Source organism: Engraulis encrasicolus, chromosome 16 (genome assembly GCF_034702125.1).
Source record: "Engraulis encrasicolus isolate BLACKSEA-1 chromosome 16, IST_EnEncr_1.0, whole genome shotgun sequence".
Lineage (NCBI taxonomy): Eukaryota > Metazoa > Chordata > Actinopteri > Clupeiformes > Engraulidae > Engraulis > Engraulis encrasicolus.
The window spans coordinates 21,662,002-21,684,211 of NC_085872.1; the positions used below are offsets into that span (position 1 = coordinate 21,662,002).

General features: G+C 44.8%; 1 protein-coding gene across 1 annotated transcript in view; it reads right to left on the bottom strand.

Moving 5' to 3' along the window:
- Positions 1-21,896, bottom strand: part of ctnna2 (catenin (cadherin-associated protein), alpha 2) — a 501,378-nt gene extending 479,482 nt beyond the window's left edge. The window contains exon 1 of the mRNA XM_063220285.1: positions 21,570-21,896. The gene's annotated coding sequence lies outside the window, so the exon portion shown is untranslated. The remainder of the gene's footprint in view (positions 1-21,569) is intronic.
- Between the last annotated feature and the right edge of the window lie 314 nt (positions 21,897-22,210).

Below are 22,210 nucleotides of genomic sequence, written 5' to 3' on the forward strand. Positions count from 1 at the left end.
ACGCTGGCCCAGGGCCGCTGCCTAGGTTCTGGAGGCCCTAAGCATAACTGGTCAGGAGCCCCCCCCCCCCCCCCCCATAATTACCAAAATACTAATAACAATATGTTTTTTAGTCAATCTCAATTTAGGAGGCCCCAATTTTGGGGGCAAAGTGGTTGAGGCCCTCTGAGGCGCTCTGCTTACTCTGCTCATCCTCCTCCAAGACTGAGGTACCCTGAGCATGGTACCGTCCCGCCGCACTGCTCCCTAGGGGGCGCCATTGAGGGCTGCCCACTTTGCACGGGTGAGGCATAAATGTAATTTCGTTGTGTGTGTGCAGTGTGCAGTGTTCTCTGGTGTGCTGTGGAGTGCAGTGTCACAATGACAATGGGAGTAGGAGTTTCCCAATGGGCTTTCTGGCTTTCACGTATGGCTAGCGGCAGCCAGAGGCGATTCTAGGGTCAGGTAGGGCCCCAAGCGAAAATGCAAAAGAGTGAATATTTGAACCAAAATCATCCCTATTGTAATACAGTATGGGCTGTTATTCACTATCCAGGTGCTTGGGGGGCCCAAGCGGCTGCCTGCCTGGCCTGGTGGCAAGACGCACCTCTGCCGGCGGCCCTGCAGTGCTGGCCTCTCATGGTCACCGCTGCTCCTCCTGGTCACGCCTCATCAGACGCAGCTGTAAATATGACACCAGGCATGCACTGCTCTCAAGCCCAACGGCCGCAGGACACACGGGACAATGCGGCTGGATGGGGATGGGGTTATAGGTGTGCAGATGTGTTTGATAGTGCGTCCTTGCTGTGTGTTGTGTGCTAAATGATGTGTGTGTGTGTGTGTGTGTGTGTGTGTGTGTGTGTGTGTGTGTGTGTGTGTGTGTGTGTGTGTGTATTTCAGAGTGAGTGCTGCTTATGTGTGTGTGTGTGTGTGTGTGTGTGTGTGTGTGTGTGTGTGTGTGTGTGTGTGTGTGTGTGTGTGTGTGTGTGTGTGTGTGTGTGTGTGTGTGTGTGTGTGTGTGTGTGTGTGTGTGTATGTTTGTGTGTGCGGCGCACACGTGCGTGTGTGTGCGTGCCTGCGTGCACGTTCATCCGTCTCTGTGTTGGCCGCACTGTAAGAGATTTACGGAGCTCTTATTAAAGCCGTGGGCCACAGGGAGGCCTGGGACACATGCAGGGGCACAGACTCATCACTCACTCTCCCATGAACAACAACAACACCAACCCTGGCGCCACACACCACTAGGGGCCAACACATGCGTGTACTCAAACACACACACAAAAGCACGCTCACACACATGCACACATGCACGCCACGCACACAGACACGCTCACTCACACGCACAAATGCACGTTGGCACAGACACGTGCACAAGCAATGCACACACACACACAAGTAATGGGCAAGAGATGCAGTACTGTATGTGTGTAAAGACGCAGGAGTAGCCGGCTGCTACCTGTGCAAAAAGCTAAAGCTGGACAAATACAATTTACAGTGAGTTGTGATGGTGGATGAGGTGAGATAACTTCGACCAGCTGGACCATATACTGTAAACCAGGGGTCCCCAAACTAAGGTCCGGGGGCCAGATGCGGCCCGCCACAACCCTTTGACCGGCCCTCCACCTCTCTGCACCTCACAAAAAAATTATAAAATAAATGTTTTAAATATTTTGTATTGTTTATCAACAGGCCTTCCTACAGTTTAATTTTCACTAACCTATTGTGAATCATCAGAAGTCTCTTGTCTCGATAGTTTCTCATCTCACTGTAATATAAACAGGCCTACCATTTCTATTGTATCACTCATAAATAGAATTCTAACCATGTATTTTTTCATGGTTATTAGAAATTAAAAGGACTACCAGTGGTATTTCAAATTAAAAAACATGTGAGGTACTCACTTCTTTTGCAAATCGCTTGTAATGATAAACTATTTTGTGCTAGAAATTACGGCTATAACAGGCAGTGGCCTAGTATACAGCCCATATGATTGATCCCGGCCCCTGATCACACTCAGGAACGATAGTGTGGCCCCCAGAGAAAAACGTTTGGGGACCCCTGCTGTAAACCCTTACCAGGTGTGTCTGTATGGCTCGGAAGTTGTTCCTTGACTAGCTGCAGTCAGCTGCCAGCTTCACATTAGGGCTGTAACGATATTGTATCGAACCGAGAAATTGTGATACACAGAGTCACGATGTATCCCAATGCAAGGAGGCAGTATCGTGATAGGTTTAGTAACACATCAGTCCAGAAAACGACCAAATGATATGATCGAGCTTCCAATCATCCAATTATCATCATTATCATTGTTAACGTTTTGAAATTATTACTAGCCTCTTGTAGCCTATTCTACATATAAACTATCAGTTTTATATATGTTTTTATTTCATAGTGTTGGCAAATGTGAAAAAAGGTAATTTATTCATTTTAAAGATACATTTCAAAAATCGTGGGGTGTATCGAACTGTAGGCCAAAAATCATAATCCGACCTGAATCCTGTCTTAAGTGTATAGTTACGGCCCTACTTAGCATGCTAGACCTGGACATTGCATTGAGCATGTTGTGTAATCCAAACATTGATCTGTTTAAAAAGAGCTTGGTAAACCTGTGCCTCTCCTCAGACACATCTCAGTCCAGTGGACAGTGGAAATGTGTATAGTCCGTACACTACCATTTAACTGTAAAGCAAAAGAACATTTAGCTGCTAAGTTACAGCAGGGGTCTTCCCATTGGACCGACAGCCCATTAGTCCGACAGACAATAAGGCATACGGGAGCATCACACAGCTACTAGGGTAGGCTAGTCTACACGTGGCCACGTCTTTTCAGACAAAAACATGCCTTTACTGATGGCTAGGGTTAGGAATTGTTTTGGTTTGGACATATTTCTTACTTTTCAGTAAACTTAAAAGTGAATATTTACAAACTTGTGACGCTAAAATAATTGTATACTGACAGAATATGCCTTTACTGACGGGTAGGGTTAGGAATTGTTTAGGTTTGGGCATAGTTTTAAAGTGTGTGGTCAGACCAATGAGATGTCAGACTAATGGGCCGTCGGACCAATGGGATGTAACCGTTACAGCAGAGGAGACTAGATCGGCCCTCTGGCTTGTATTGGAGACAAACTAGTTAAGTTAGCTCCGCTCCCTGAAGTTGTGCAGTGTTTGGAACACAAGAATGATGAGAGTTGTGAAAATGCAATAGCATTAGATAGCAAGGGGTATAAAACAGTTTTTTTGATTTAGCATTGCATTTTCCAAACAAAACTAGGACTTATCAGAGGACAACGCGCTGAGGAGGACATGTGACCTCAGCTGACAAAAGGCCTGAACCACTTGAAGATCCTACAGTGTATATTACAGATGACATATCAGAATCTTCATCAGAAGACAACCTGTGATGTAGCAAGCAAACCCGACAACAGTGCATATGACACATATGACTGAAATAATACGATGATAAAAATAGGTCTGAGTGCACAACGCATGTCGAAACGTTAGTCTTACTGCACTGAAAAAATAAATAACAGAAAATAGACATCCGTGTGGTGTGGCACCAGATTTTTTTCCCCTTTGCACTTATTATTTAGTCTTGCTCTGGTTGCACCAGATTGTCAATTTATATATATTTTTGGGGGGTTTTAAGCCTTTATTTGACAGGTCAGTTGAAGATGGTGACAGGAAGCGAATGGGACAGAGAGATAGGGGAGGACCGGGAAATGACCCCCGGCCGGACTCGAACCGGGGTCCCCGGGGGTGGGCATGCAAGCCCAAATGTGTGGGGCTTAGTGCGGTGCGCCACAGCGCTGCCATATCTCCTTTGTTTTTAAAAATAAGTCTGAATCAGAAGTGCTAAGAAATGCTTATATATATACTGTATTACAATACGGTTTGTAGTGAGGAAAGACTAGCCTAAGTCTCTCCTCTCAAGCTCTCAAACTCAAAATTGGTGTGCACTCTTCTAACTCCTTGTTCTACTGTACCACTTTGCAATGATGCATACAAAGCCTAGATGCTTCAAAGACTTATATGATATCAAAGTTGGAGAATTGTTTTTCCCTCTCACTGCCCCACTGCAGTTGAAGTTAAACTGTGATGACGCATGAAATACTCAGAAATGCAGCTACTAACTTGAATAACGTGATTACCTCTGATGCAAGAGACCAGTATAGCTGGTGAGTCAGGCATTTCAATAGTACTGAATGGAGCAGGATTGGCACGCTGAAATGATCTTCGCCGATGAGCCAGACTATAGATAGCTATAAGTGGAACTCTTCAGAGAACATTCAATTTGGCCTCTGACCTTCCTGTGAGTCAAGCTACTCCAGATAAGAAATCTATAGCAGTGAGAAATCATGCTCAAACCCATACGGCTGCTTTACACATGATTAGAGGACAAAGCGGTAGGAGATACACACACATATTCACCCAAGGACTCGACTCTGTCTCTCTGTCTCTCTGTCTCTGTCTCTCTCTCTCTGTCTCTCTCTCTCTCTCTCTTTCTTTCTCTCACTCTCTCTCTCACACACACACGCACACACACGCACGCACACACACACACACACACACACACACACACACACACACACACACACACACACACACACACACGCACACGCACACAGCAGAGAGTGTGACCTGTAGTCAAATCTGTGCAGCCGCGCGCCCTGTCTCCAGAGAGAATTCACACTCAATTGTCCAGCTGATTGTCTAATCTCCTCTCAGCAGTGGGGGGGACAATGAGGTTTTGTTTTAATGGCACCGCCCCCATTGCCTCTTATGGTGAGCGACCGTCACCAGATGTCCACAGAGGTCAGTGCAGCCATTATCTCAAATGCTAACTCACCCGCATATATATATATACACACCATGCACACTCAGAAAGAAACACATGCGACATAAAAGAACTCGTATAAACATGCATACACCCGCATACTGTGCGCAAGCACGATCCAAAGCACACCGCCTGAACAGATCAGTTGATTAGAGCAGAATGTACCAGCAGGTTGGCAAAAAGGAGAAAAAAAACAAACTAGAAAACTCACTCGAGCCACAGGCAAAATACTGGAGCACTGCCCGTAAAATAGAAGCTACGTTAGGCCCTTACTCACAGTCAGCACAGCTAAACACACCCTCGGTGCCACGGCTATCTCCCCCTGACCCTCGCAACTAGAGATGCACCGGATCCTGATTTTTAGGATCCTGCCGGATAACGGATCCACTGCTTAAGATCCTGCCGGATCCGGAACCGGATACCGGATCCTACGAAAGGGTTGAAACACATAGCCTACTCACACACGTGGGCCCTTTTTATCAAGTTGGCTCAAACTATTTTGACTGAAAAGCCTCGGCTACCGGATCCTGGATCCTGGAACCGGATCCGGATCCTGTGAAAAACCCTATTATCCTGCCGGATCCGGAACCGGATCTTGGATCCGGTGCATCTCTACTCGCAACACATGACGGAAACACTAAATGTGTTTTTTAATTAATCAAATGAATGAAATTACGCTAAACCCCTCTTCGCTAATGAGCTCTTCCATCAGAGACTGCAAACAGAGTACTGGAAAACACTGTCTGACCTAAACACATCCGGAAAAAAGACACAAGTAACTCCATACAAACATTTCTAAACAACCAAATGTTCCGTAAACTAAAGCATGCAATTGCTCTGATATCACAGTTGCTTCATTTATATTACATGAGGCATTTCATTCAGAATTAGTTCACTTTAGTTCTGAATAAAGATTAATTCCTCTTTAAAAATGTAATGTAAACGCTTCAAAATTAAGGAATTTAATGAAAGATCAAAGTAAACTTGACGGAACTATTTAATTCAGAATTATTAATTAATCAATAATTATTAATTCATTAATTATGAATTATGAATTAAAACGTCATGTAAACGTAGTCAATGTGTGCAAAACCCTCTCCACTGCTGCTGCTTATTACCTTGATTAAAGTTTACAATAGATAATATCATGTTTAGTACTGATCAATACACATCAGTGTAAAACACACTTCTATTTGTTGTCATCATGAGCACCAAAATTACATAGACACAGCCACAGCGACCATGTCGAGCTTGTTTGGGCATTGTTCATGACCAGATGGAAAATCACTGATTTCGGGGACAGACATGCTGCGTGCTCTGTCACACACACACACACACACACACACACACACACACACACACACACACACACACACACACACACACACACAGGATCCTTTTGTGACAGTCAAGTACTCCACCGCCAGGTTTGAGTGGGCTGTGCCTGTCCAGCTCAGGCCATTACGGTACATGCACACAGGGACGGCACGTTTCCTGACGTCTCCGTGAGCAGTGCGAGTCCGAGAGGTTCGCGGGCTGCCTTTCACACTTCACAGTCAACCTCCACATTCTATCCGCGGGCAGCAGCCATTCATTTTCAATGGAGCCCGCACATTGAACGCGGACGTCCGCCGCAGGAAAATAGACTCGAGATCTATTTTCAAGGAGCAACGCGGACATGTCCAGGCAGGACGGACATGCGACGCGCTTACACCGCGCTCCTGTGTGCAAGGCATGATTTGTTTTCATGCATTCTAACGGTTTCGGACTGATAACGGACACGTTCTGTGGACGTACTGTGGATGTCCGCGCCGTTGGTGTGAATGCAGCATTAGTCTGGTGCTGAGGAGAGCAAGGCTCATCACCATGGAGAATTCCACAGTGGCATGAGGCAGCTGTGCAGCGGATGCTGCCCATCAGACACACACACACACACACACACACACACACATTTAGAACTACTTTGGATCTTTCATGTTTACTTAACATGTTTATTTTTATTGTTTGTGAGTGTGAATGTATGCAACATGATACCCTACCAGGATCTTGTGTGTGTGTGTGTGTGTGTGTGTGTGTGTGTGTGTGTGTGTGTGTGTGTGTGTGTGTGTGTGTGTGTGTGTGTGTGTGTGTGTGTGTGTGTGTGTATGTGTGTGTGTGTGTGTGTGTGTGTGTGTTTGGGGGGGGAGCATGTGTGTATGTCACTGATTCTTGAGAAAGTGGCTAAAACAGGTTGTAATGTTGACAGAAAAAAACTAAGTGAATTACAAAATTATATGGCATATCCTCGTAGACTAAGGTCTTGGCTTTTCAGAAATGCACAAGGCCAATCTCCCCATTTTGTATTTTTTTCAGAAATCAGGCTTTTCTCCGATCATACCTTGTTTTTTGTCAACACCGTCAGACACAATTTAAAAGTAATTAAAATTGTATTGATTTGTTTGCATATGTATCTGGAGTTTTTAAGTGATTATGTGTATTTTTTGGTTCACACATATGCCTTTAAATGTTGAAAATTCACTTTTGTTCTATTTTAATACTGTTTCATGTGTTCTAATTTCAAATTATGCACCGTCATACGATGCTTACTTAACGCCTAAATAGAACAAACAATTTTTTGTAATTTCACAAATATTCGTGTAGGCTTAGATTGGCTATTACTTTGATAATTCAACAACTCCTAAGGAAAATGTTGTAAGCACATTCATTTAAAATGTCCAAAACTCCTTCTTACGGTGGTGACTTTTGAACTGACGGTGGTGACAGTAATCTGAGAGTGGTGAAAGTGGCCTAATTAGTACCTGCATTTAGCAAAATAAATAGCCCTCTCAAGTCAATGGCATCTTGCATAAACACTTTATTTTGTGTGTGCACAGTATGTTTGTGCATGTGTTTTTTTCTTCATTAGTTAGATTCTCTAGGAAGTAGGCCACTGGTTCTTGAAAATGTGGCAAAACAGGTTTTAAGTTGTTCAAATCCAAAATGTAGAGGTGTATTATCATAGATGTAGGTCTTGGCTGTGCAGCGAATGTATTGGTCAAGCTCCCCATGTTTAACATTTTTCATAAAATGGGCTCTTTCTTGTTTTGTCAACAGCGGCAGACAGAATTAGAAGTAAAAGCATATGTTTGCTGTATTAAAGTGAATTACTTTAACAATTGAACATAACTGTAGATACTTATTGTATGCATATTCTTAAAACATGTCAAAAACACGTAAAACATGTGTTTTTTGGTGAACTCCATCAGATGTCACCACCGTCAGGTTTTCTGACAAAAAAACTCCAAATGCACCTCAGTGGTAGCTAGAGTATCATTTTGGATCACAATTATTACTAACATGCCTAATAATATTTCATTAACCAGCACAATTTAGTGAAATATGGAACAAGATGATGAGTGGAACAAAATCTGACGGTGGTGACATCTGACGGTGTGAGACAAAAAAACACTCTTTTACATATTATGCATTGTTTGTTCACATTAGCCATTTCATTTTCGCTCTGTTTCTTGGGTGCTTCATACCTTTTCTGAGAAAGTATATATTAATTAACATTAATGTAATATAATACCATTAAAACCCCCGACGGTGTTTATGGTTGGGACAGTACCAGTGTCCAAACAAATTAACAAATTGAGGACAAAATAGTAAACTTACAGGAGCTTCAGTGATGGTGAAGTATGCAGTAGAGCTAAAGGTTTGAAAAGGGGTCTTCAGTAATGAAAATTACCTTGTGCATACCTGATTTTATTGTCTTTAAGAAAAAATCTGACGGTGGTGACCAATATGGTGGACACATTTTGAGCAATCAGAAAACAATAGTAAATATTGTTTTACATGCACTATGTGCACATCTGTAGAACCACTTTAATATGGTCTTCCACATCATGGTGATATTGTTCAATTCTGTTAGTGATTTTTGTATTTTAAGTCAATTGAAATGATGATGCTAGTCCTTGGGACAGGCGTTTTTACAGGGGGTGGACAGGTTTATAGCCATGAAAAGTAATAAAATTACACTTAAATATTTCAAACACCTGTGTATTTGTGTAACAGACCCCTTGGCCATTACCTGGATTCATTTTGTTCGTGAAAATTTAGTTGATTTTCAACAGAATTAGCATTTTACTGCAGGGACATGTTTTTGCCAAACTTTCAAGAATCAGTGATGTGACATAATGTGTGGCGGTAGTACTCAAGATATACTTTTACTGTAATGTTCAATTATGTGTATAATGTCTTTGTATATGTTTTGTATTTGTGTATTTATGTAAGCTGACAGACACCTTAATTTCCTTCGGGATTAATAAAAGTACTCTACTCTACTCTACTCTACATGCATACACACATGCATTACACCCACACACATGCACACGCAACACACACACACACACACACACACACACACACACACACACACACACACACACTGGATTAGAGAACCACCCACCCACCCGCACACACACACACACACAGACAGGCAGGCAGACAGACACAATTGTCCATATCCGTTTCCCACCTTGTCTCTCTCTCCCACTCCCCATGTCTCTCATTTCCCCCACCCCTCTCTGACCCTGTTTGGTGGGGATTAACTGGGACGACACAAATTGAGGTTAATACTGTACTTTGACAAGCATCCAGCGTTCTAAAATAAGGTCATGATGTTTGAGGTAGCTATTCCTTGCATGGCGGATAAACCCGGTAGTGAACGTGGCTAACGGACTGATGCATAAGTGGATTAGTGACAATGCGTTAGCTGAGCGGACGAAGTGGACGTGAGTGGCTCTGGGAGGCACATATAATGTCCGTAACAGAGTAGGCCTATCCCTGCCCCCTCACGGAGCGAGAGGTTCACCAACGCACAGAGGAAGGTCAAGGGTCATATATCCCATAAGCCCACTTCCTGCCAGCTCATATATACCTCAATGGCACTACACATCTGTCTGTTTGAACAGCTGTCTACACCACTGTCCAACACAACAAGAGAACTAACCAGGCTCTGCCGTGGCGTAATGGTAAGGCAGTGGGTTACTACACCGGCGATCCGGGTTCGATTCCTGCCCGAGTCATTTGCAGAATCTTCCCCATCTTTCTCTCCCCGCTCCTTTCCTGTCCCTCTGTACCTGTCCTGTCAAAATAAAGGCATAAAAATCCCCAAAAATATCTTTGAAAAAAAAAGAGATGAATTGAACCAGACAGTGAATCCTAAACAAGCAACAGCATACTGTATCAACACCCGATGCTTATTTGTTAGTACTCTGTGATGCTTATAAGAAAGCCCCCACAGCTCTGATCACTTAGCCCCATGCCACTTCTTTGCTACATCATCCCCTGACTGAAAAAGAGGAGTCCATTGACTCACACTGGGGGAACTATCCAGGTCCGCCACTAGACATAAGCAGAGTACGCAGAGTGCTTAGGGCACCAACCAGTGTTTGGGGCACCAACCACTTTGCCTCCAAAATTTGGGGCCTCTTAAATTGAGATTGACAAAAAAACATCGTGAAAAAATATTGAATTACATTACGAAATTATATATTCATTAGTTAGTAGATTTTTGAAATTATTATTACTATTTAATTACGAGGGGGGCATCCTGATCAGTTTTGCTTAGGACCTCCAAAACCTTAGCAGAGGCCCTGGGACTATCACTATCCTATAATATCTGCACCCTGTATCGCTATCTCTCATCATCACGACATCTTCAATGAGTTCATCAGTGAGGCCTCTTCCTCCTCCACTGCCTGTGTGCAGCAGCCGGCCGCGTCTCGTGTCTTATCGGGGCTCCTGGAGAAGCTCACCGGCGCGGCGCACCACCCGGCTGACATCTGCAAAGGATTTTCATCAGCAATGTCAATCTGCCACGCACAGCGGATCCTTCTGTGCGAGTTTACCTACCAGATTAGATTAATTGTGTGTGTGCGTGTGTGTGTGTGTGTGTGTGTGTGTGTGTGTGTGTGTGTGTGTGTGTGTGTGTGTGTGTGTGTGTGTGTGTGTGTGTGTTTGCATGTATGTGTGTGTGTGTGTGTGTGAGAGAGAGAGCCAGCGTGGCTGTGTGTGTGTGTGTGTGTGTGTGTGTGTGTCTTTCTCCCTCTCATCTCTGACTTGTAAACATTTTCCACACAAGTGCTACAGAGAGGGCCAACAGTGTTAGAGGTAATTATTCTCCTCCTCTGCTCCAGGTGCCAGGTGAGGACCCACCGCCACCACGGGAGTTAATACTATGTCACCAGGGCCCTGTCGTGGCCTGACAGTAGGCCCCTGGGTTACTACGCAGGCGACCTGGGTTCGATTCCGGCCAGGGTCATATGCCGGTCCTCTCCTGTCTCTCTCTCTCCCACTCACTTCCTGTCGTCTCTAACACTGTCCTGTCGAAATGAAGGCAAAAGTGCCCCTACAATTTTTTTGTTGTTAACCCCTTAGCGTAGCACTATGGCTCTCTGTAATGTCATAGCAATGTTGTTATGACGTAGTTAAGCATTTTCAGCAAGTGAATAGGGTCGCCGGCGACCCCATCTGCAGTAAGAGGCTACATACTACGTCACAAGGCGTTTTAATACTTCCCTGGCCACTATGGATGTTGTCAGAGTCGTATGGATACCAGTACATGTACAGTAGTATAGTGGAGAGTAGGGGTCGACCGATACAGGTTTTTTAATGGCCGATGCCATACCAATTTTCATCACCCTTGGCCGATACCCGATTTCCGATAGCCGATATTTGGGGCCGATATGGGTTTTAAAAAAAAGGTTAAAAAATTACAAATATTCCAGGTCTCAAGTTAAAAATAAACATTCCTTTAACAATATCAAATTGAGGTAGAACTTGTAACATTTAAACACCCACTCTAACAATCAAGTAATGTCTGACAATTAAGTAATAAAAAGAGAAAGTCGAAAAACGAATGACATAAAATAATAAATATTGCGTATCGTCCAAAACCACACGCGTATCGGCCAATACCGGAGAGAGCATCATTTATGCTGGGCTGCACTGTCCCATTTCTGGTTCACATCTTTGCTGCCACCTGGGCGAAGGTTCTGAGCCGCTGTAGCAAGCTGTGGCTCTCGCTGTCAGTTCGCCTCTCACACACTCGGTTTTCTTTTCCTTTTCTCTCCAGCTGTAGCTTCTCCCCCTTGCTGTAGCTTCGTCTCCCTGCTCTTCTTTCTATCTTCTCTTCACTCACTTTTTGTTCTCTGTTTCTCAGTAGTTCACATTCATATGCTTTTTTATCTACATTTCCTCCCTTGTCTTTTCTCCAACTCTCTCTCATCATTCTCTCCTGTTTTTTACAGTCGTTGCATCGATCTATTACTTTGCCTTTCTCACTCGGTCTCGTTTTTTCCCTTTCTCTGAAGCCTCAAGTTTGCAAAACAGAAAGCTGAAGAAGACGGGTTTTTCAGGTGAGCAACGTGCTCACTATGTCAGACCTCACACACACACTCTCTTTCTCACACACAAACACACACACACACACACACACACACACACACACACACACACACACACACACACACACACACACACACACACACACACACAAGCACGTTTCCATTTCCTCACAAACAACCTCCTGAAACACATATGCAGTACCCTCTCAAAGGTCTCTCTCTTTCATTCTTGTTTCCTCCAATCCTTTTTCATTTCATACACACAGTACAGTACAGTCAAACACAAAGATGTGGTCTCTGAATGCGTAGAACCATTCACACACCCAATCACAAGTGGGTTCAACGCCAAGTCAGTAGTCACAGCTGTTCTGTTTTGTGGTCTTGTTGTGTGTGTGTGTGTGTGTGTGTGTGTGTGTGTGTGTGTGTGTGTGTGTGTGTGTGTGTGTGTGTGTGTGTGTGTGTGTGTGTGTGTGTGTGTGTGTGTGTGTGTGTGTGTGACTGCAGTTAGGAGGAATGCAAAAAAGAGGAGCAAAGAATTTGGCAAAGTTTTGCTCTGTTTCAGCTATTATTGGTAGTATGCAGATATGGAGACATAGATGTTTTGTTTATCCATGAATTTTGAAAGCTACAACAAAAAGAGGACTGGTACTATATGTAAAAGTGTGTAGCCCTTAAGATCTATCAACATGTCAAATACCTTTTCCAAAATATTTGGATCTTGTACCCTGTTGCTTGTCTCTTGGATCCAAATAAAAGTAATCAAATGTGTGCGCAAGTGTGTGTGTGTGCACGTGTGTGTCCCACCCACCCCACTTCTGTCTTTCTTTTCTTTCCGTCCACCTTCTGACAGACAGTCAGGTGAAGGACTACATTACTATGACAGATCGATGGCAGGCCACTATTTGCCTGGAACACCTGAGCATGCCAGTCACATGTTAATTACACTCCTACTTACCGGTAAAAGTTTAGAAATGGGAACAAAGGAACAACGGGACAAAGACTGCATACAGCTCTCTGTCACTCACAGACACAGACACAGACACACACACACACACACACACACACACACACACACACACACACATAAACACATACACACACGCCACTGTTATCAAAGTCATTTCCCCACGTTCCTATAGTATAAACTGTCTCTGGCTGTCATTGCCTGTGACAGCATACAGTTAGCCATCCCTGGATTCCATGTCCTTGTTCTCTGCTTCACTATGGGGGTGATCACGAGTAGAGAGAGCAGTAGAGTTGGACAAATATAAAGACAGTTGGAGAAAACAAAAAAAAAGCCTTGCAGACACAGCCACCGGATGCCTAGATGCTGTATTTTCATTACAATCCATTCATGTTTTTGGTGGTGATGGGAGTCATCGCTTCTCAATAGGGATATGGGAGGGCTGGTGCCCAACACACATTAGGACTCTACTCACAAAAATATCTTCCACAAAACCCAGCCTACAAGAATACAACAACAAAAAATAATATACATGGTGCATGTCTCTCCGGCACACACAACACTCTCTTGCTAAGAATCTTGCTTTGCTAAAGACTGCAGTTCTGTTGGTCAGAGGTGGTGATGAAGGTGTGTGTGTGTGTGGGGGGGGGGGGGTTGTCAACAGAGGAGACCCCTATGCCATCACCTCATAGCCATGTCCCATGCCACAGATGATTCACTGCTCAGACGCTACAATAAAAAAAATCACAGCACCTCTGACCATCACAGCACCTCTGACACCCTTATGGCTCACTGCACTCCTATTCTTTAGAAGTAAGGGGAAAAGCAGACGGGTTGAGGTCGTTGGGCACTTTTTCTGGTGTGTGCCAAAAAAAAAAAAACCTCTGCCTTGCTCACTATGCACAGCCCATACAGCAAACATCATTTCTTCCTCTTTCTCTGACGGACTGTTTCACACTCACCCTTTGTTTTATACACGCGTGAAATAAGGAAGAGGAGTTCTACATGACTGTGCATCCCCCCAGGAGACCAAAACAAGACACAAAAATCCCACAAAAGAGACCAGAGTCGTTATTTCCTTCCATTAAAATCACACCACTCCAGCAGTCATACCGCCTGACTGAGCGCTCTCAGCCCAGTGAATGAAGAGCAAATTGGAGCTTGAGCTCTGCATTGAAATGAAGACCATGAAATTACACGTGTCAAGCTGTGTTTGAAAGATTATGAATTAAATGCAACTTGTTCTTGTAATCATGTTGCGTCTATTGTGTTGTCATTTTTGTCAACAGAACACCAGGGATAAATGGCGACGAGCTAAAAATAACACTCAGGAGAACACTGCTGATTATCATTTTAGTACAACATGATCGTAGCAGGCAGTAGAATAACTGTGTAATAACAAATAGATTTGCCTGAACTATGCAATTCTAGATAAAACCTCATTTAAGACAGCATACTTAAATACAGGCAAAATTCTCATTATAAAAGGGAGAATTATCTGCTTTTCATATCAAAACAAAAACACATTCTTCTCACCACAATTGCGTACAATCCCATATTTGTCGTCTGTCTATTTTTTTTTTTCAAGTCATCCAGTGAACGCCACAAATGATGGTAAAAAATGTATCCGAAAATGCAGCAATTGTGAGAGTCATCCAGTCAGCTGTGAGCTGAACAGGTAGAGAGTTCCGGAGTGTTCTAGAACCCTACCTGACCCAGCAGCAGCTCATCTCCAAATGATCTGACCCAGCACAGCCCCCTGCCTCCAGGTGGTCACTGCATGCTCAATGACCCTGAGTAGCCCTCAACACACACACACATACTCACACACACACACACACACACACACACACACACACACACACACACACACACACACACACACACACACAGAAATTAACACGAATGCTACCAAACACATGCCAAAAGCAAAAGTATATTCATACAGACATCCAAATAAAAAATGCAGCAAATAAACATGCATGCATGTACAACACACATCCTCCTAGAAAGTGAACACAAAATTCAAGGCCACACTGAGGACAGCTGTCACAGCTGAAGTGCATTCACAAAGACAGGGAATGTTGGGAGGGGGGTTCAAATAAGCACCAAAGTCTGGATTTCTGTGGTGCAGGGGGAAAAAGAGAGCTGGCACAGTTAGGCAACAGCATGAACCACCGGCCTGCTACCAGCAAGACCTGCTGATCCATGACAGTGAAATACACCCATGTCTATGAGGCTCAGTCATATCAGGTCAGTCAGCACGACAGTAATAGCCTTGTAATAGCCTTGTAATAGCCTTGTCTGGCGGCTTGGTCTAGCATCACACCGTAGGGGAAATCATAACTGGGATATGAAATCTGGCCTCCAATCACAATAGCAACTGGGAGACTCCAACTCTCACTGTCATTGTGGCACAGCACTCCACAGCACACAAGTGTACACTGCACACTCCACACAACGAAACTGCATTTATGCCTCCCCCAATGGCGCCCGAAAGGGAGCAGTGCGGCACCATGCTCAGGGTACCTCAGTCATGGAGGAGGATGGGGGAGAGCACTGGTTAATTACCCCCCTCACGAACCTGGCGGGTCGGGAGTCGAGCAGGCAACCTTTGGGCTACAAGTCTAACACCCTATTCACTTACCTATGACTGACCAATACTCTGTGTATCAGGCTTTTCTTCCTGTTGTTTTGGTCTGTGAAGAGAGTCGTCAGTGAGGGCTTAGCATGGTGATGACATGGCTGCGCTGCGCTGGCCTGTTTGAGCAGCTGTTTGAACAACCATTGTTTCAGCCACAAGCTTCAGCTTAGTCTAGTGTTTCTCAACGGGGGCGGTAAAGCGTCGGGGAGCCCTAAGGGGGCATTGTGTAGTAGACAGCTGAGTGGGGGGCGTGGTTTAGTTATCATTGGGTTGCCTTAGTCTATTTTATTTTTCAATACTAAGGGGGGTGTTGGTAGTCAAATGTCAAAGGGGGTGTTGGGAGGCTTATGATGAGTTCAAGGGGGCGTTTGCTGAAAAAAGGTTGAGAACCACTGGCTTGGTCCTTGCAGTGCAATACCAGACTATATATCTCATGTTATTGTCTGGCTTGCCAGGCTTACATACAAAGCTGTTGAAGTCCTGAGTCCTCGTCAAATATTTGTAATAGTCGTTAAATACATAGTTGTTAATTTGTTAATTAGCAATAGAAATACATAACTATTGTTTATTAACACACCATTGACCCCCCAGTTCAGTTTAATTTTCATACACGGCCAATCAATGGTGTACAGTACAAATGTACTGTATGATAGAATCAACAGACACAGGAATTGCAGAGGGTGTCATGTGACAGCATTAAAAATCAAGAGGTGCAGTCTGTAAAGGGTGGATGTGAGAGATATGAGAGGAGATGTTGTCATGCGATGTGAGGGACATGACTTATGTATGACGGTAAGGAGGACATAATGGCATCTAGAAAGGAGAAGATGACTCAGAAGTGCACGTCATCCGGGAGGGCACTGTGGCGCAGCGCATTAAGCCCCCCTCATTTGGGCTTGCATGCCCACGGGGACCCCGGTTCGAGTCCGGCCGGGGTCATTTCCCAACCCTGCCCCATCTCTCTCCACATTTATTTCCTGTCACACCTTCACTATCCTATGCAAATTAAAGGCCCAAAAAGCCCATAAAAATATCTTAAAAAAAAAAAAAAAGAAGTGCATGTCATCCACCACCACCACCACCACCACCACGCCCAGATGAGTTCTGAGCCTTCCTCCTGACGGCCTCCACAGATACCGCAGGTGAGTTTGAGGCTGGGTCTGGATCTGGGCAGACTTCCAGATGTCACTTCAGCTTAGACAGGCATCAGCGGGAGCTGAAGGGGATGCAAAGCTTCCTCAAGAAAGTTTTTGTGGGGAAAAAAAGAAGAAAAAAAACTGTGGGTGGGCACAAACAAAGTGAAGTTGTAGAACATGGTGGGCGAAAAGCCACTCAGGCACATGGTAATGTCTGTTCCAGCACGGACGTCGTCTGGAAGGACGTGTGTGTCTTGACACAGGCCGAGTGGGCAACTCAGATTGTGTATCGATTTCGTGATACAATCAATGTCATCATGTGTGCAACCCAGTTGGCCTCTGACTCAGGAGAATGTTCAATGGCAGCTCAAGGCGACCAGCGGCGGAGGCCATCAAGCCAGGGCTCAGCTGCCTGCCAGGAACAGACTTCTCCGTCCATTTTCATAATGCAGGCTAATGCACCATTAAGAGGTTTAAACTCTCAGCTTCTCCAGAGAAAAGAATGAAATGCATTAAGCAGAGGGGTGCCTTCAGGAAGTGCGAAGGAGATGTGCCACAGTACATTAGGGGGGTGTGCGTAGCGCATTTTCAAATTGACTGCATGTTGTCAATGTCAGACAAGGGTGCACACGCACACACATGCACGCACACACGCACACACACACGCGCGCACACACACACACACACACACACACACACACACACACACACACACACACACACACACACACACACACACACACACACACACACACACAGCAACAGCGATGTGGTGGTGCCACTGTTTGAAAGACCCTGGGTGGAACAATGGGAAGGGATGCAGCAGAAGGGGTGGTGGAAAAGCATGCAAGTGAAAAGGCTCGGGGCTGCAGGCAGCTGTTGCGGTCCCATTTCACAGAGTGCGAGGCACTCAAAAGGGAGACAAGGGGGGCTTGGCACCACCGGGCACGTCACACTTAAAATCAATACCCGTGAACAAAAGAAAGGCTTAACCATGCGGCCGGGGTCGGATACACATCATCAGCAAGGCAGATGTGTACGTAGATATCCTCTCTGGGAGGCAGCCCTGCCCAAAACCACTTAAGGTCAGGTTAGATCAAGCCAGCTTCACTGTATACTTCCAATCATCTACTCTGACAGGGGTTCCAGAATTTAATACCAAAACAAAAACACCAAAGTGCACCTTTCTCTCTCACACACACACAAACGCACACACACAGCATCATCCTAAGGCATTTTACTCTGACTTTATGAGAGCTGCAAGGCCCTCAGAGGGAACATCAGCAGACTAGTCAGCAGGATGATGAGCTCCTGCGACAGACACAGGAGGCCTTCCTCTTCCTCCTCCTCCTCTGGATTTTTACTGCTCTTTTTTTTAATTCCCGTGGCAACGCATCCCTCATAACTTTAATTGAGACCATAAGGTTTTACCAAAGGTAATTTCACTTCTTAATTAGACACAAGGCAACTGTTGAGAATGATCAGAGAAAAGCCATACACATGTGCCATCTCTCCAACCCATCGGCTACATGGTACGTACATCAAGAGATCCACCATATCGGCAGACAGGTTTGGCTTGGCAGACAGGCAGACAGACTGCAGTAAGGCTTCCATGACCAAGGCCAGAAATGAAATGTATATATATATTAACAGAGTCATTCGGAGCGATTGTGAACTTTTTCTTTCCAAATTGATTCCATTCTTGGGAAGTGGACATGTTAATTAGCATCAGCGTCTGGCGCCCGCTCCCCTGGGTGTGGCCTGTCAGGCATGATTGACAGCAGAGAGGAAGAGAAAGGAAAGAGGGGCCTCTCTCTCTCTCTCTCTCTCTCTCTCTCTCTCTCTCTCTCTCTCTCTCTCTCTCTCTCTCTCTCTCTCTTTCTTTATTTCCATTCTTTATTTCCATCTCTTCCCCCCTCTTCTGCGACGATGTGCTACAGAAGATGATAAAACCAGAGAGGGCAGTCTCTCGAGAACTGTAACTACATGCTTAGGATACCAGTGTTACAAATCAGAGCATAGCGCTCTAGTCAACATACATAGACTGTAAGTGTAATGGTGATCATACATCACTGAAAGATATTGTATCCAGGTTTTATGAAAACACTTCATATAAATTATTCACCATAATTGGATCTAGGTATAGGCACCGCCGGCCAGGGATTTCTCTCAGCAATACTTTCAAGTAACAAAAAACTTTTAACAGCCCATCTCCATCTAATGGGATCAATGCGACCCTCTGAAATGAGACGTGTGTTATTGATCTGCTTCACGTGCACACTGAACTTTTTTTCACAGGTTAGCCCATTCTCATCTCTCCTCTTGTCTCATCAGTCGCTCAGCTGTGCTTCCTGTGGTGGTACGCTATAGAGGCCCAGGGTTTAGTGCTCTCTGATGACCACTATCAATGTGATGGTCTAAGTCTGACCATGCATGGAGGGCTTCAGCGGGTCTTTCCAATGGCTTAGCTAGCACACATATGCTGCCTGCCTGGGCCTCTGGTTTCCCTGGACAGTAGGCTATAGACACTGCTGCCACAGTGAATGCGGGTGCCTCTTTGTGTCCACACAACAGCCGTGGATTTCAGAGTGAGCGTATGTCCGACAGGTTTCATTTCCTTCTCCGCACAATGCTTATTCAAAGACTAATGGTTCTGTGGTCTGCACATTCAGTAAAAGAAATGGAAGACAATGGGATTTGTAGGACTATTACTAAACTCAAACGACTTACAGAAAAGTAATTCGATTTTCAAGTGGAAATGTGTAAGGTTTTCAAGTGTAACTGACCAAACTGCATATTCAGTTACTCAACAGCAAAATAACAAGAAGAAAGCTTAAGTTTGTACATCTGTAACAAACTACAGCTAAAGCTGCACCAGCTACTCTGCAGTATAGGCTACAGTACTTCTGACCCCTTGCAGAGTGGTGCACTGTCACAGAGCACAGTGACCCGCAGATCGCCCCTCACACGCCTCCATGCCAATCAAAAGTTCGAGATCTAAATCTGGCAGGGCAATACCCACTCTCGGCTTGCCAGATTCCAGACTTGGGTCAGCTTACAGAAATAGCATGTTAAGAATGACATTCTTCGTCAGAGCTGAGCACTATAGGACGCATGGACTCTCCTACCACTGCCCCTCTCTCTGGAGAGAGCCGGGAGAGCAAGCTGGGTGTCTCCTCAGTCGGATCGTACCCAGCAATAATACACACAATCTTAATCAATGGGCGTAATATCGCTACAGACAGATCTACTGGTAGTTGTTATATGTTTTATGTCTTTGCATTATGTGTTCAAATCATAAATAATTCTTGCGTAAGTGTGCGCTAAAACGAGGATACAAACGTTTAGCTGTTATGGGGAGTGATGTTTAACGACCTTCATCCCAGTATTGTCTGTCTCATGGGTTTTATTTCATAATACTGGTGTTTCCATTATTGTTCAGGTTGTCTATTCATCTGCAATCTCCACAGTGTCGCTCAATTTTGAATCGATTGGACTACTCGTCTGGTAAGACAACGTGGTCGCCGTATTCCACTTCCATACAAGACTATTTAGAGTGCAATCTCTTCTATTTATTCTGTATGTGGTGTCTTCCGCCATGCAAATAACATTTAACTAAGTCGGGTGTCTAGTCGGCTAGGCTTAAAAAGCCCATCGATGCCGCTTTGCCTATTGCGTCCCGAAATGTCAAGGCAGTGCATTAAAAAGCAGATGAGCTTTCGGTACCATGCATAGGCCATAGCATAGGTGCCATATGTTGTCTCACAAGTTCTCCATCACTCAATAACAAACACCCATCTCCGTAACAGCGCGCATCCGCTACATTTTAAACGGTAAGCGGTCTCAAAAGTAGCGGGTGAAGTACTGGCTACTGAAACAGCCTTCCTGGCTCAGGGAGGCTCAGAATTTCCAATGACACTGGTTTCAAGTCATAGTAAACACTAAACAGCACTATCCAAATGGTCCACACTATAGCAATGTCTAAGACAAACAGATGCCGATGCATATGATGATAGGAAAAGGGCAATTACTGCTGCAAGACAAAGACCGGGACATCGGAGAGATTAAATGACGGGAGGCGCACCGACAATGAAAGGAGGTCTGCTGGTATCTTGTAAGGAACTGTGATTTGATGGCGAACACCGAAGGGCGAAAATTGAGATATACATAATTTCCCTTGAATAGATATTGAACTACTATTGTGAGCCAACTGACAGCTAATTGCGCACTAACATTTGACGGGAAATCATAACGGTACTGGGTGGCAATTGCCAGTTAGCTATCAGGTTAGCTTGGTGATGAACGCTAGGCTATGCACGGGTGAAACACAGTGCGAATCTCTAGCCTACAACCTCAGTATTGTAGCTCTATGGCTAACACTGCTAGACATGAATAACAGTCTGTAGTGCGATGCCATACAGAAGTGCGCACGAAAATCGCTACTTCGTAAGTACAAATCTCAATACGCAGCGTCCCACCCTCTACTGGAGATTTCATTGCAGTTTCGTGGAGAAATAATTTGGAGATATTATGAGACTGGCTAGCCTTATCATAAACCTTGCCTTGGTGAAAGACATGGGGAAGACAGCAGTACTGGCTAGCGAGTCAAGTGTTTTGCTTACCTTCCGAATGTCAGTTCTTGTAATCCAAAAGAAGTCTTTAAGTGTATTTATTGAGCGTATTTCCAAAGACAATGCCTTTTCAGCCTGTCGGTTTTCTGAAATAGCAAAATCCTCTTGCTTGCCTTTCAGTGATGTACCAGAATGAGCGCACGCGTTGCTGTCGGTATCTAGGAAATGCTTCTCTCCGCCGCTCCCTGCCAAATACTGACCCCTCCCACTGAATCCCCAGCCACAGAGAAAACAGGTGCTGAGTATGCGCTCACTGTGTGCAACTTCGCATAGAGCGGGGGTCCTTGCGATATAGTGAGCCGCACTGAACTGTCAAATCCACGGTCTTCTCTCAACATCGCATGCGCAGTTCTGTGCGTAAGCGTTCTCACCAACCTAGTCGCGAACAGACGGGGTGCTTTCTCCAGCGCCTCCCTGCCAAATAATGAATCCGGAGCCTCAGAAATGGGACAGGATGATGTCCTTGCTCAGCTCGCCATCTGAGCAGTGAACAGCGCTTGGTGCTGAATATGCGATTGCGTGTTCGTTGCGGTAAGGACTGTGTGCTTTCTGGAGATGCAGAGACTGGGAAACCAACGTAAGATATCAACATAACAAAATAACCAGATCACATTGTCTTTTCGTAAAATCAC